The sequence below is a fragment of the Carcharhinus amblyrhynchos genome, chromosome 15, assembly GCF_965287045.1.
Source record: "Carcharhinus amblyrhynchos chromosome 15, sCarAmb.v2.hapA, whole genome shotgun sequence".
Lineage (NCBI taxonomy): Eukaryota > Metazoa > Chordata > Chondrichthyes > Carcharhiniformes > Carcharhinidae > Carcharhinus > Carcharhinus amblyrhynchos.
In genome coordinates, this window is record NC_137338.1 from 75104095 (window position 1) to 75119146 (window position 15052).

General features: G+C 41.6%; 1 protein-coding gene across 4 annotated transcripts in view; it reads right to left on the bottom strand.

Moving 5' to 3' along the window:
• The window catches only part of cab39l (calcium binding protein 39-like), a 78340-nt gene extending 63673 nt beyond the window's left edge, over positions 1-14667 (bottom strand). Inside the window, exons 1-2 of one of the 4 annotated variants that reach the window (XM_080204240.1) lie at positions 14499-14667; positions 1450-1577 (exon numbers count right to left, since the gene is read on the bottom strand). The gene's annotated coding sequence lies outside the window, so the exon portion shown is untranslated. Of the gene's footprint in view, positions 1-1449; positions 1578-7173; positions 7354-11017; positions 11290-14498 lie in introns of those variants that run through there. The other 3 variants (XM_080204241.1, XM_080204239.1, XM_080204242.1) reach the window with 3 other exon arrangements.
• Between the last annotated feature and the right edge of the window lie 385 nt (positions 14668-15052).

Sequence of the window (15052 nt, forward strand, 5' to 3'; positions counted from 1 at the left end):
ATTAAAAAACCTTCATAGTACTCTACCTACATAGCATCGAAATGATCACAATGGTGTACTGGTACCAATTGTTCCCTTAGGCTTATTAATGACTAACTGGATTTGAATGTGTTTGCATCTATTTGGTAATTTAGATAAATCCAACAGGTTCAGTTATTGATTAATTAATAAAATCATCACTGATATAAATCAACAAACAACTTCAGAATCTATACACTATGCCCTGAGTGTGTTTTGGCAACTATGGGCTTCTGTGCTGGTGTGGGGTTAAATTTGGCAAGATAGGGGCGGCATGGTAGCACAGTGGTTAGCACTGCTGCTTCACAGCTCCAGGGTCCGAGGTTCGATTCCCAGCTCGGGTCACTGTCTGTGTGGTGTTTGCACATTCTCCTCGTGTCTGCATGGGTTTCCTCCGGGTACTCCAGTTTCTTCCCACAGTCCAAAGATGTGCAGGTTAGGTTGATTGGCCATGCTAAGAAATTGTCCCTTAGTATCCAGGGATGCGTAGGTTAGAGGGATTAGTGGGTGTAATATGTAGGGATATGGGAGTGGGATTGTGGTCGGTGCAGACTCAACGGGCTGAAGGGCCTCTTTCTGCACTGTAGCGTTCTATAGTGCAATGGTCTGCCATCGTCTTCCGAGATGGCTGACCAGGAGTCTCCCCTGTTCTTATCGTCTGTCACTGAAATATGTGGAAGGATTTACAAGTTGATACTCAACCTGTTTGGCCACGTCAAGAACATATCTTCTTTGGCCATCAAGTCCTATAGTGAGACTTCAACCCAGAGCTGCTGGTTCACAGGCAAAGACACTGACCACTATGACTATGCCACAACACTTAACTTCAGAATAACAGTCATCTTAGGACTGAAAGTTGCAATTATTGGTCCAATTTTTACAAAAATTAGTTCCTCACAGGAGTGGCATTTGCTACTGCATTAAATAGAATCACTGTGATAAAACAACAAATTGGACTATAAACTCTGTAGTTCAAGTAGTTTGTACTCTGACACAATAAGCAACTGTATGGCAATATTTTGACCTGCAATAACTGTCCACAGCTTGCTTCCTAACTTAACCTAGAAGAAAAAAAATGGAACAAGTGGAACTCAACTAACCCCTGTACTGTTCGAGGACACATCTCCATGGAGTGATAATGGCAGAGACCTGGATTCAAGTGCTTTGCTTGTCTTCTTTGGCAAAGAACTGACCTTTGTATTTGGGTGGGGAGAGAGATATGGAGGCCAAGGAACAGAGAAAAGAAGTTCTTGAAAGACTCCCACTGCATAATCACCAATACATAGAAAGATTAGAATGTGGGCCCTTTCAAAAAGCAAACCTCAGTAGAAATGTGGCTTTTGAAGAAGTGAGAACACTAACATTGAAACACTATGCAAAACGTAGAAAATGTAATAAGTTTAACACTTCAAGAAGATGTCAGTCTCTTACCTCTTTGGTAGACTGTGGGTAAGGCACGCAAAGAAACAAAATATGTATTTTCAGCAAGAAATCCTCAGCAACCAAGATCTGTCAACAGCCTTTTAGTTTAGCAAGACTTCCAAGCTTCTGTACTTCACCTAAAATAAAAATAATTGAGCTAAACAGTCGAGCTAAAAACAGAACTGATTTATTCAGCACAAACAGACTGTTTTTTGTTGAAATCTAAACTACATATGCTTCTAAACGAATTTCAACACTTCATTATATACATGGTGTTGGACATCACTCATATGATTCATTCTGAAACTTCATGTATTAAAGCCTGCATATATTAATAACAAGCATGTAAATATTTAGCTTGGTCAAGATGAGCATTAATTTTGAGGTCCATCCTGAATAAACTGCTAACAAATCATATTACTGCCCTGTAACGGGAAATCAGATATCTTAATGCAAAAAGCTTAAGCTACACTGTTACAATCATTGAACACAGATTTGCAAATCTAAACCATCCTACTAAATACACAGAACTAAAAAATGTTATCAGCTGACTGGAGTTGCTTTAAAGGTTACTAATATAGAACCTTAGAGAAGGGCAAAAGGACTTTGTGTTGAAGGATAGGAACAATTTTTTCTCCCCATGCTAAAAACAAAGTATCAAATTCCGAGTGTAGCAAGCAACGACATTGCAAAATGAATGTACAGTCACAAAAACCACATTGACTAGCATCTAGTCAAAGCGCATTCAGGACAGGTTACTTCACTTAATAGCAAGCTGGATAGCAACAAGTTCTGCTTCAGCATTAGCACATATGTCAGCTGTGGCTCAGCTGGTCGCACTCGTCTCTGGGTTCAAGTCCCAACCCACAAATTCAGCACAAATATTAAGGCTGAGTAGTACTGAGGGAGTGCCGCATTTTCACCAGTGCTCACTTGCAGATGAGATGTAAAATTGTGTGCCACCTTCCCCTGAAGTTGATGTACAACAACCCAAAAGAGCAGTGGCATTATCCCTGATCTATGGTCACTATTTATTCCTCAATCAACATGACAAAACCCATTATCTGGTCATCATCACAGCTTTGTGGGAGCTTGCTCCATGCAGTTTGGCTGCCACATTTTCTACAACAGTGATTGCACTTCAAAAGTACTTCATATATAAAAACACATAGGAGAATCCAAAGGTCATGAAAGGCAATTTATAAATGAAAGTCTCTCTTTATTCCCCAATTGTACTGCCACTCAGCCTGTTGCTGTACAAAAATGTCCTTATACCCTGGCTGTCAAGTAATACCTGCACTCTGGAATAAAGCATTGCAAGATCCACACTTCCAAAATCAATGTAAAATTATTATTTCACTGGAGTGGCATGGTGACACAGTGGTTAGCACTGCTGCCTCACAATGCCAGGGACCTGGGTTCAATTCTGGCCTTGGGTAACTGTATGGACTTTGCACGTTCTTTCTGTGTATGCAAAGGTTTCCTCTGGGTGCGCCAATTTCCTCTCATATTCCAAAGATGTGTGGGTTAGGTTGATTGACCATGGTAAATTGCCCCCTTAATGTCAGAAGGACTAGAAGGATCAATATATGGTGTTAGTGTTGGTGCAGGCTAGATGGGCCAAATGACCTTCTGAACTGTAGGGATTCTACGAATGAAACAAAAACAGAAAATGCTGGAAAATCTCAGCAAGTCCGATAGCATCTATAGAGAATAGAGCCAACATTTTGAGTCAGGACGATCAAAACATTGGAGAGGGAATAGAGCCACAGATGTTGTCAGACCTGCTGAGATTTTCCCGCATTTTCAGTTTTTATTCCAGATTCAAGCATCCACAGTATTTTGCCTGAATCTCTCATATGGCTGACATCACAGACAATAACTTCAGCTTATCAAACAGAGTCATTTACAAAGAGCTTTGGGGTATGTCACACCTCTTTGATACTTCATCAGCTTACCCAGAACCAAGAGTACACTGACTGCAAAATATAAATGCAAAATCCAACCTATGTTAGCCCTGGCCTGTGAAACAACAGGCAGTAGTTTAAATTCCACATTTCAGCACATAATTTAAGCTGACACTCCTGTTCAGTAGTGGAGGTAACAAACTTTCAGTGAGACTTGAGGCTTGGTCTGACCATCATATTGATATGAAAGTATACTTGGCACAACTTAAAGAGGAGGGTGTTCTTGGTGTCCCAGGCAACATTTATACCTCCTAAAAATATATATATTATTTGGGTATTTATCTCATTGCTGCATGTGGGATTTGATGTGCAAAAATGGTTTCTGCACCTTTCTATGTTGTAAATGATTACACTTCAAAAAGTACTTTTTGACCAAAAACTTGGTCAGAATTATTTCTTAAAAAGGACAAGAAGAGATGTTCAAGGAGAGAATTGCAGGTATTCAGGCAGAGGGCCAGAGGGACTTGACCTAATAAAAAAGTCTATCAATCCCTTTCACCTGTTGGGCACAAGGTTAGAGGGCACAGAGGAGGAGTCCAAAGAGAAGCTGGGATTGTTTCATCTTTTCATAAAGATCATGGTGCAAGGAGTGCATTGCACAGAGAGTGAGGGGTCTAACAGCGCTTAATATGGTCCAGTCAGATGTGGTGAGGACAGTTGCTTGTTGTCCAAGTCTGTGTCCCTTGACCTTGAAGAAAAGAAAAAGAGGTGATAAAAGGGAAATAGCCAGGGTGGGAGGAAGAAGATACTGAGCACAAAGATAAAACTGAGGGTGATTAAATGGATCAAGAGCTGCAGTATTGCAATGAACAAAGGCCAGGCAGTTTGGAATTGGGAAATTACATTGTAAGTGATTTAGGGGAGAGTATTTCTTTCTGGTCAGGTTGCAAGACATAAAGGTAGTGATCAAAGATCTCCATGAATATGGATCTCTTAAGTTTATATGAGGGATAGATTAAACAAAGATAGCAAGGCAATGGAGAGTACTTGTATGTGTTTATCTTTATGGAAAACCAGCTTTTTTGACAGCAAATTAAATTCAGATAGCCACCGCTCCACAAATCCACGTGGAAGTAGATGCTCTTGGAGGTTCTGCTCAAATGTTTTAGAATTGAATTAGAATAATTAAAGAGAAGTAGAAATAGGATAGCCTTCATATAATGGATAGCTTTAGAATTCTGCATCACAAAGCATTATTGAAAGTATGCAAAGGAAATCTTAGATAGTTGTATGCAAAAGAATATTAAGAATAGGGTAAATGAAGGAAGTGGGATTAGATAGAAGAAAATTGGCATGCATGTTGATGTGCCAAATTACTCATTGTGTGTAATGTTCCATGTAGGTGCCTTTTTGGGAGGAATGGACTTGGGTCAATTGAGTTTTGTAATATATTTTTTCAAGCTTGCTATTCTATTGTACTTAATTTCCACCTTTTGTGAATTGCTTTGTATGCCAACTTCACACAACTTCTTGCTCCAAAAAGAACACAAACACATCGCCACCTCATCTCCTGCTTCACCTGCTGCCACAGGGTTGATCTACAACTAGCTGCAGCAACTGTCATACATAACAACTAGATCCATAAAATTTCAAGAGCATAAAAGGAGTGCACCAACATTCAGGATTTATATACAACAGCCTAGTATGTACAACAATAAATGGCACCAGTAACAGTGCAGTATTCCCTTAGTATTGCACTGAAGTCCCAGCCTAGATTATGTGCTGAAGTCTCCAGAGTAAGGCTTGAAACAATGTATTCATAACAGCAGATACAGTCCGCTGCCAACTCTCAACTTGAAACTTTTAGCTGTGTTGCTACTGGGAGGCACCAGCTGGAACAGGGAAAGCCAACCTTTGCCTGCTGTCACACACTTCCTGGCACAGCCCTAGGACTTTCCCTTCACTGCTGTAATTGCTTGGTCCAATGACTGATTTAAAAAAAGGTGTTGGGATATTTTGAATTTTTATGATGTTTATCTTCACACTAACTGCAGATTGTAACAACAGAAACAAAATTCATTTTGGTGGTATGTACATCTACATGGTCAATTGGCACTTTGTGAATTAGCAAGGCAACAGTTTACAGAAGGATTTTCTAAAATGAAGAGAATTTTCAAATGCATCTCTACATCGAATTTATTAAAAAATACACACATTGTATACATTGTGCACTGTGCTCATACCTCATGTATTGAAAGATGCTTCAATCCTCAACCAGATAAAATATTTGTACCACATTTGTATTAAATCTCTAAATGCATTCTCTGGCTCTCTCCCTTTTTGTACATTTTTTTTAAAGAAACATGTATTCTCCCCTTTGGATTGCTGCTTGTTTCAAATGCTTTTGATGTTAGAGCTACTAACGACAGCAGTCTCTCCTGTCGTGGTGTCAAGTCAACTTTTGTTTATATGTTAAGTAAAGAATGGTGACAAAAGTACCAACAGGAGAAAGCTTTAGCACTGGTTTACATTACCGTGGTATAGATCCCCCTTGGCTCTATGAGTCACATTGAATATATGCATAGAATATTACATTAATTGTGTTGAAGCACTTCAGAGTGCTGCATGATCTATGCAGAAAACTTGAGAATCACTGCACTGTAATGGCCGTTTTGAGTTGTTTGTAATGTTCTCAGATATTTTATGAACAAGGTATACGTTTTCAAAAAAAAAAGCAATCTACAGATCTAAACAAATAGAACAGCCAGGTGTAACAACAAGTCATGAAACTGGCAAAATGTTTTAATCCTCCAACTTGAGCACTGTTTATCTTCCAACAGGAAACCAAAAACATCAATATTAAACAGACACACTCATTCGACTGTGATAATAATCAAACTCTCTAAAGTGCATGTTAAGGTATTCTTAATCTCTCTATTTAGAGCAATGTTCCTAAACTGAATAAACTTTGCTGATTATCTGAATTCCTTGACTGGATTACTATTTTATAATTCACTTGTACCTATTCCATTACTGTCCGAAGTGCACCATAAAAATGGCAAATTGTCAGTGACTGTTAAAAACTGAAAACATTTCAAATTGCAGGAGAATCTAAACTGAACGTTATGGAGACCCAATCCGAAGGAAGCAAAAATCAATTATATCTCACTACATTGGGAAAGTATTTGCATACTTTCGTTCCTCCGTGGATATAAGACAGACTCTGAAATTTGGCAGCCTGTTTATAGAGGGCGACTGGAGCATTGCAAAAGGTGGAAAGAACTATCGTTCAGATTTGTTGCTTTTAAATAGTACTTCAACGAGCACCCGAGAGCTGACGTTCAGCAAGCTTAATGCTGGCCTCAGGTAACCACCGTCCGGGCTTCACATTCAAGTCCTTCGCCTTTCTAGCAGCTTGAAGACGAGCACTCAATTTTTAAAATAAATCCTGCCATAAAGAGACATCCAGTGAAATAACTGAACTCGAAAGCAGCTCATCAAGTCAAAAGCTAGATTTTGTTTTTTAAAAATGCGCCATATATTTCGATTCAAATCAATAAATCATACTGCAAATAGGCAGAAGTTGCGAAAGAGTGAGCGGTTCCTTGCGTAGTTGTAGCACATTTGCAGTAACTCCAGCCCAAAATCAATGCACTGGAAGGGGTCTGGGGGACCTGGATGCAGCACTGAAGCAGCAACATTGCACAAACTCCTCTGATTGACAGGTAGTCGGCGAACATGCGCACTGGCCTTACCCACTGATGGCAGGCAAAGGGCCCAACCGCCACTCTTTGGAAATAAAACTCACTTCACCCCGGACACCGACCTGCTTACTGCTTTTTTTTCCTCTTTTTCCAACAACAACAACGCAGCAACCGCACCGCCGACACTTTTCGCCCGCTCTTGAACTACGGGGGGAGGAGAGCGCACCGGCAGACAGAGAACCAGATCGTCAGTCACACCGCCAGCAGCTCCCTCATTTCCGGCTCTTTCTATTGTGAAGCAGCAAAAGCTGCACTCGGACCAACCCCCTTCTGACGTCAGCGGGAGGGACGGGGCAAACGTACGTCACCGAATGTTGCGCATGTTGCGCGTCACCGAATGTTGCGCACCTTGCGTGGCATCGGAGTGACAGTCACACGCCTGGTCCTACTGCCAACGTAGCCTGTGCGTGAGAGTGAAAAGTGAAGGGCGTGCTTTACCGTGTGTTTTTCTATTCATTTGCCCATCTCTATTTGCCCTTGTTCAGAGGGCATTTGGGACTCAACCACATTGCTGTGGCTCTGGAGTCACATGTAGGCAAGACCCAGTTAAGGACAACAGATTTTCTTTTTCCTAAAGGACATGATTGAACCAAATGGATTTTCCACCAATCAACAATTGTTTCGTGCTCATCCGTGGATTCTTTAATTCCAGATTTTTTTTATTTGAATTCAAATTCCACCATCTGCTATGGTGAGTTTTGAACCCAGGTCCCCCAGAACATTAGCTAAGTTCCTGGATTAATAGCCTAATGACAATAGCAGTAGGCCATCACCTCCCCAAAGGGAAGTGTGTGTGTGTGTGTGAGATCAGGGTTTTGTTACTTCTCAGCTCAGTTTTTCACTTTGTTCACACGTGAATCTTTCTGTCTTTGTCTCATATTTTGACTTTGAACCTCAAGATTAAATTCAGCAACATTGGAGCAATATGAACACTGCGTCCATTTTGTTTTAATTTTTTGCTGGTTTGTATTTTTTCTATTCTTCCCTTTGAATCAGAGGCCCTACAGTGTAGAAGCAAGCCATTTGGCCATCAAGCTTGCACCGACAACAATTTCACCCAGGCCCTATCCCTCTAACCCCACAAATTTACCCTCTTAACCCCCCGACACTAATAGACAATTCAGCACGGCCAGCCCATTTAACCAGCACGTCTTTTGGACTGTAGTAGGAAACTGGAGCACCTGGAAGAAACCCATACATGGGGAGAAAGTGCAAACTCCCCACAGTTACCCTAGGCTGAAATTGAACCCAGGTCCCTGGTGCTGTGAGGCAGCAATGCTAACTACTGTGTAGCCCTTATTACTATCTAGCCATTCACACTTGTTTTGGACACATCTTTTTTTTACTATAACACTCCTTTGGTTTTTATATCATAAACCATTTTGTTAGTTAATCCCACTTGTCTTCTGCCCTATAAACACGGATTTTGTTCTTCCTCACCCAGCTCTTTCACATTACATTGTTTTCTGCCTTCAGCTCTGATGAAGGATTGTGGACTTGAAAATGATAACCCTTGTTTCCCTCTACAGATGCTGCCTGACTTGCTGAGTATTTTCAGATTTTATTTAAGATTTCCAGACAATATTTTTGGGATTTTGCTTTTGTCTGTAGTTCGGTTGCTGAAACCATAAATTAGAGCATCTATGCAAATATAAGCTGCTGAACATTTTAGAAGACTTTGCATTCTGGGTGGACCTGTTCCTGGAAGTCAGGTGATGAGATGTATGATCTTGCAAATGTTATCGTAAATGGTGGTTTAACTACAGATAAGTGCCTTTGCTCATTGTTTCTTCCCACAGCCAACTCCCCAACCACCATCACCTGCAACTCTGCTCCCCATTACTGAAGAACTATCCAAGGCCAAACAATGAAGATGGTGCCAGATGCCCACAATGGCCAGGGCCATTCCAAGCACAATGGTGACTGAACCAAGCCATTTTGCACGACTCAGAATAGAGGTGTGCCTCCCACTCCCCCCGCCCACGAAAATCTAACCTCTAAGCTCAGCAATTGTCCATTTTGAAAAGCACAGGAAGATTCTGTGAAGTAATCCACCTGACAAATATATATCCATACACATTTTCTTTCACATTTCGACTGTGATAGTAACTATACATTCAAAACTTATCCAGAAATATTAGACCAACATGTGTAATATTCCTCTTTAGAAGGATCTAGATAGGATGGGCGAATGGGCCAGGAAATGGCAAATGGAATTTAATGTTGGCAAGTGTGAGGTGGTCCACTTTGGTAGGAAAAATGGTAGGAAGGACTATTACTTACGAGGCGAAAAACTGCAGCAGGCGACGGTGCAGAGGGACCTCGGGGTCCTTGTGCATGAGTCGCAAAAACCCAGCTTGCAGTTGCAGCAGGTGGTCAGGAAGGCGAATGGGATGCTGGCCTTCATAGCGAGGGGGATTGAATATAAAAGTAGGGAGGTCTTGCTGCAGCTGTATAGGGCATTGGTGAGGCCGCAGCTGGAGTACTGTGTGCAGTTTTGGGCGCCGCACCTGCGCAAGGATATTTTGGCCCTGGAGGGAGTGCAGAGGAGGTTTACTAGGCTGATACCGGAGTTGAGGGGATTGAGCTATGAGGAGAGGCTGAATAAACTAGGCTTGTACTCGTTAGAGTTTAGAAGAATGAGGGGAGATCTCATTGAGACGTATAAGATGATGAATGGGATGGATAGGATAGAGGTGGAGAGACTCTTCCCGCTCAAAAAAGACAGTAGGACTAGGGGGCACAGCCTCAAGATAAAGGGGAGGCGGTTTAGAACGGAGTTGAGGAGGAACTTCTTCACTCAAAGGGTGGTGAATCTCTGGAATTCTCTGCCCGTTGAAGTGGTGGAGGCTGCCTCGCTAAATATTTTTAAGACGCGGGTTGATGGGTTTTTGATAAGAGAGGGGATTAAGGGTTATGGGGAGAGGGCGGGAAAGTGGAACTGAGCCACGACAGATCAGCCATGATCTTATTGAATGGCGGGGCAGGCTCGAAGGGCTAGATGGCCTACTCCTGCTCCTATTTCTTATGTTCTTATGTTCTTATGTTCTAACTCCCAAGTGGGGTTTTGGAGCAAAGACAAGCCATTTCTTATTGTTAAATCTCTATTGCTGAATTTTAAGATTATCGCTTAAACTATATGGCAAATGAGAACAGAATATCTGATGTTAAAATAGAGCTTGATTTAACCTAACCTAATTAAACAGTGCTCTCCAATCCCAATTCATCTGAAAATTACACATGACCGTGCTTCTCTGTGTGCAATGCCACATAGTTTAGAAGATACATTTATAAAGATATGCAGGTTTGAGGGATTGGCCAAGCCAAATTGCTCCTTAGTATCTCAAGATTGTAGGTTAGATGGATTAGCCATGGGAAATGTGTGTGTTTATGAGGATAGGGTAGGAGAGAGGACCTGGGTAAGATACTTCAGAGAGTCGGTACAGCCGCGATGGATCCAATGGCGTCTTCTTCCACTGTAAGGATTCTATGATTCTAGTTTATGATAAAGGGGGAAATCAGAATTTGAGAAGACCTTTCTGTTTACAGACAGATAGAGAGTGGAGAAATCAGAACAGTTTAAATTGACTGCCCCTCCTGTCTATGACATTACATATTTATAGAAGATGACTTTGGTCTTATACAAAAACAAAATATTACTAGAAACAACAGCATCTATTAGTGACTCCTAAACACACAAGTATGGCAACAAGACAATTTCATGGCAGTATTATGATTACATTATATTTCTCAACAGGAATAAATTGGGCATTGTTCTCTGATCACAAATAATTAGCCTACATTATGTAACATTTCAAAATGCTTTATGATATTAAGTTAAAAAGCACTCAGAGAGAAAAGGAGCTATTCCAAAATCAGTTTTCTGAAGAGGCTCAGTAATCATACCCAACTGTAATGAAAGCTGTCCTGCAGTCTTCACAAAAGACATCATTTTTGGATAGCTTCACAATGATGCATTCAGATTTTGATTGATAAGTGAACATAGTTGTCCTCATTAAGAATGTTCAGTTTTCATCCTTCTGTAGCCTTTGGGCTGCTCGCTCAATGTCTTAAAAATTACTTCAAACATTTCTTTGTACTCTGAAGCTGGGTTTGGAGCAGTTGCTGTTTCATATTTCTCAGGTGTGGCTGCAGCAGGTTTTTGCTGAATAATTTTCTAATGCTTTTTTATGAAACGTAAGTGTATTAAATTATTTGAATTAATTGTGCCTAAGATTACAACAAGAAGCTTTAAATTCTAAAGTTTCAGTAAAATCTATACTGGCAGTGAAAATAAAACATTTAACTTTTCATCAGGATTTTTACATTCTTTAATATTTGGAGAAGTATTTATGTATTAAATATAGAATTTGTTTAAATATAGCATGAATAACAGTCCCAGTGCACCAAATAAAATTCAAATAATAAGCAATGTGCTTCATGCTAAAATTTGATTGAATAATTTGAAAGTAAAGTTTATTTATTAGTCACAAATAAGGCTTACATTAATGCTGCAATGAAGTTACTGTGAAATTCCCTGAGTCGCCACAGTCCGGCACCTGTTCGGGTCAGTGCACCGAACCAGCATGTCTTTCAGACTGTGGGAGGAAACCGGAGCATCCAGAGGAAATCCACGCAGACACAGGGAGAACATGCAAACTCCACACAGACAGTGACCCAAGTCGGGAATCAAACACGGGTCCCTGGTACTGTGAGGCAGCAGTGCTCACTGTGCCACCAATAACATGTCAGTTGTGTGAAGGTGGTACAGTAGTGAGTGCAATTGCCAACACAAAAACAGAAAATCTCAGCATATCTGACAGCATCTGTGGAGAGAGAGATTAGAGCTAATGTTTGAAGTCTGGATAATCCTTCATCAGAGCTGGTGTAATTACCTTCCAAGCAGCTCAATTCCCAGCCATCACATTGTCTAATTACTACTCCAGGATGAGAAGATCCACTGAGTCTGATTGGAACAGTTCTCACAAACACTGCCCAGGACTTTCTTTAGTGGCAGTTAGACTCAGATCCCGGGCAGTGAGTTTGGACTGAGCAGAAGTGAGATGGCACTAAGCTCTTGTCTAGGCAAGTTACAACTGGTAGGGGTGAGTGATGGTGATGGCAACCTGATTTTATACTTGGGGACGGGGGGGGCACGGGGGAGGGGTGCCATTATTATTGAGAACTTTTGACTCTTTTCATTATTCTTCACCCGGTGGAAACAAGGAAGTCAGTGGATTTGGTGAGCAAGCTGGGGGGTTACTTCTTCCCCCGAGAACTCACTGTCACTATGAGAGAGCAGCAGTGCTTTCAAAAGAGGCAGAGAAAGTGAGATTGTAGTTTGGGAATTCACGAGAATAGTTCCTAGAACAAGGAACTTTAGTTATGAAGATAGATTGGAGAAGTTAGGATTGTTTGCATTGGAGAAAAGAAGGCTGGGAGGAGATTTGACAGTATTCAAAGTTACGAGGGGTCTGAACAGAGTAAATAAGGAGAAACTGTTCCCACTCATGGAAAGATTGAGAATGAGAGGACACCGAATATGCAGCATTCTGGAATTCTGTGCTTGAGAGTGCAGTGGAGGCATGTTCAAATGAAGCATTCAAATTGAATTAGACTGTTTTCTGTAAAGAAAGAATGTGCAGGGTTATGGGGAGAAGGCAGGAGAATGGAACTCTGTACATTGCTCATTCAGACAGCTGTTGTAGACACGATGCACGGCACCGATTCTGTGATTGTTTCTGTGAAACTGGGAGTTGCAGGACTTTAAAACTGGCGGAGAAAGGGAGACTTGCACGATAGGAAGCAGGGAGAGCAGTGGCTATCCTGAACCAGTCAGAATCAACATTCTGATAGAAAAATCAAGATGTGGCATCAAAGGGAGGCAGGTAAGTGATTGGTGAGTATTTCCTATTTACCTTGGCAGCAAGGAGTAAGAGTTGGGCAGGGCATAAAAAGTGGTGGAGAGAGCAAGACTTCAGTTGGCGCAGGATGGGAAGAAACTGAGCCGAGTGGGGCATAAAATGTGGCTGGTGGAAGCAGAGCACAGGCGGAGTTTGAATAAAAAGTGATATTGGCACAGGGGAAGAAGCTGATTGGTGAGTCGTTGCTAATAAAATTCTAATTTCTACTCTTTACTCTTCAGCTTACAACAAATACTCTGTAAAGTTAAGGCATTAAGAAGTCTCACAACATCAGGTTAAAGTCCAACAGGTTTATTTGGTAGCACAAGCCACTAGCTTTCAGAGCACTGCTCCTTCATCAGGTTAGGGGGGTTTCAGTTCACAAACAGGGCATATAAAGGCACAAACTCAATTTACAAAACTAAAATTGTTGTAAATTGAGTTTGTGTCTTTATATGCCCTGTTTGTGAACTGAGATTCCACTCACCTGATGAAGGAGCAGCGCTCTGAAAGCTAGTGGCTTATGCTACCAACTAAACCTGTTGGAATTTAATCTGGTGTTGTGAGACTTCTTATTGTGTTCACCCCAGTCCAACACTGGCATCTCCACATCAAAGTTAAGACATGGCAGAGCAGCTTGGCCACATGGAACTGTGACATGGAGAATTGTGGATGCTTCCCATGGTTTAGACAACCACGTGTGCAGGAATTGTCACCAAACTTGAGCTCCAGGTTTTAGAATTGAAGCAGTAGCTGGAGTCACTGTGATGTCTCTGCAAGGCTGAAAACTGTGCAGACTAGGCTTAGGAATGTTGTCACACGACAGGTTAACAGAATACAAGCAGGGAGGAGGAGGGTGACGCCAGACAGTATAGGAGGACCAGGCTAGTAAAGGAGTCCTCTGAGTCCATCTCTCTCACTCACTAGCCAGTTTTGTATTTTGGATACTGGTAAAGACAATGGTTCCCCACAGGATTGCAGCCACAGCCAAATCTATGGCACTGAGGAGGAGAGGAAGAAGAGTGGAAGAGCATGGTGGTAAAGGATTCAATAGTTAGGGGAAAGTTAAACCATTTATTTATTTACCAGGCATACTTGCTGTGTGCAGTTTTGATTCCATTATCTTAGGAAGGATATTACTGCCGTAGAGGGAATGCAACAAAGGTCCCGCAGACTTATTTCCAGTTCCCACACAGAAGGACAAAGGCAGATGCATGGGAACATTACCATCTGCAAGTTCAGCCCCAAGCCACATACCATTCTGACTGGGAACTATATCACAGTTCCTTCACTGTCATTGGGTCAAAATCATGGAACATCCTCCCAAACAGTACTATGGGTATATATACATCACATGAACAATAGCAGTTCAAGAGGGAAGCTCACAACTACCTTTTCCAGGGCAATTAAGGATGGGCAATGAAATTGCTAGCCTAACCAGATCTGTCCAAGTCTTGTGAAAGAATAAATAAAAGGCAATATACCATCCTGGATTCACATCTATGACTGTAGAAATACCTGTTCCTTCAGGTATCAGGCGGCACCATAGCACAGTGCTTCACAGCGCCTGGCACGATAGCTTCACTGCTGCTTCACAGCGCCTGGCACCTCCATTATCCTGATCGCAGTTTACATCCCACCCCATGGGGACATGAAGATCACGCTGAACGAAATATACACCACTACGAATAGCCTTGAGACAAAACATTCTGAGGCCTTGTTCATTGTGGCCGGGGACTTCAATCAGACCAAGCTCAAGAGTATCCTATCAAGTTACTACCGACGCATCTCCTGCTCCACCAGAGGCCCAAACATCCTACACCACTGCTACACAAATATCAAACATGTCAATCACTCTATTGCCCACCCACACTTCAGCAAATCAGACCAGAAGGCTGTGCTCCTGCTCCCGGCTTACAAGCAAAAACTGAAGCGGAAGAATCCATCAAAGAAAGTCGTACAATGTTGGTCTGAGGAATCAGATGATCTCCTACAGGACTGCTTGGAGTTAGTGGGCTGGTCAGTATTTAAAAACTCT